General features: G+C 54.5%; 1 pseudogene; it reads right to left on the reverse strand.

Moving 5' to 3' along the window:
* Positions 1–257: 257 nt before the first annotated feature.
* Positions 258–1105, reverse strand: LOC139052878 (uncharacterized; annotated as a pseudogene).
* Between the last annotated feature and the right edge of the window lie 287 nt (positions 1106–1392).

A 1392-nucleotide genomic window follows, 5' to 3' on the forward strand; every position in this document is an offset into this window, starting at 1 on the left:
CCGCATTTCGATGGGGGCGCAATGCGAAAACACCCGTGTACTTAGATTTAGGTGCACGTTAAAGAACCCCAGGTGGTCAAAAATTCCGGAGTCCCCCACTACGGCGTGCCTCATAATCAGAAAGTGGTTTTGGCACGTAAAACCCCATATATTATATTTTTTATATATCCTCCTTGGTTGTCATCAGTGACCGTATCTGTCTGTCTGAAAAACATTTATTTAGGTAGGTTTTGCATCAACACTAGGTGGGCTCCCCCTTACGGGAGCCCATTGGCGTCGGCCGCCGCCCGGGCCCGCTCGACCAAGGCCCGTTGGGCCGTCAGGTCAGAGCAGCCGAGCAGGCCTGCCTCCCAGTCCTCCCGGGAAGGGTTGGGTAGGGGGGTTAGATTTGGGGTTTTTTGACATGCCCATACCATGTGGAAAATGTCTGAGGACTTTTCCCCACAGTGCGGGCACTCCCCCGTGCAAGCGGGGTCAAAGTATTTTAGGGCTGCCGGGCACAGCAGAGTTTTGGTATAAAGGCGAAGGAGAATGCGCTCCTCCGCCATTGTGAGGACCTTACAGGGCTTGGGATAGATGGCATGGCCAGATTGGTAGAGCTGAACGATCTCTTTGAAAGTATAGGCGGGGTTGCGTTCGGGGTCCGGATCGGTGGGGGACGAAGGTGATGCCAGGAAAGTGAGCGCGCGGGCGACGGCATCGGCCGTCTCGTTTCCTTCGAGGCCCGTGTGAGCGGGAGTCCAGATAATCGTAGGTGCGAGGGGGCACCGAGATAGTCGTTGTTTTGCAAAATTTTGTAGGCAAGGTACGGTATGTGCCCCTGCTCAATATTGCGGCAAGTACCCCTCGAGTCGGTGATGATGACCCTTGAGTGTTGATCTGCGGCGGCTAGCGCGATGGCAACCACCTCCGCGTGTGTAATGTTGTGTGCACGGAAAGTGAGTCCATTTACTGCTGTGTTTTGGTGGACGACTGCGGCCGTGTACCATCCCCCATGGTACGGGCCGGAGGCGTCCACGTAGAAGACTCCGTGTTTGTGTCCGTAGTGGCGAGCCAAGGCTTCCGCCCGCGCGAGGCATCTGCCGCTATGGTCCTCTCGTGTCATGTTGACCGGAAGAGGGCGCACGTGCAGGGCATACCTGCACGTGACGGGTTTTGGATTTGTGGCGGATGGACGTGCGTTTCGGGGCTCCGTGGCGACGACGAAATCATAAGTTTTTGTGCATGCTTTGAGCTTGCTTCTGTTTTTATTTGCTGTTTTTTTGTATTTAAATAGTAATTGGGCGTGCGGACGCTCCTGTGTCGAGGCTTCAGCGACTTCGTTCGTGGCTAGGTGGTCTTTTTTCTTCTTGTTGGCTGATGTTTTTGAAGAGTTTTGTTTTGCATGGAGCG

The sequence above is a fragment of the Dermacentor albipictus genome, unplaced genomic scaffold, assembly GCF_038994185.2.
Source record: "Dermacentor albipictus isolate Rhodes 1998 colony unplaced genomic scaffold, USDA_Dalb.pri_finalv2 scaffold_41, whole genome shotgun sequence".
Lineage (NCBI taxonomy): Eukaryota > Metazoa > Arthropoda > Arachnida > Ixodida > Ixodidae > Dermacentor > Dermacentor albipictus.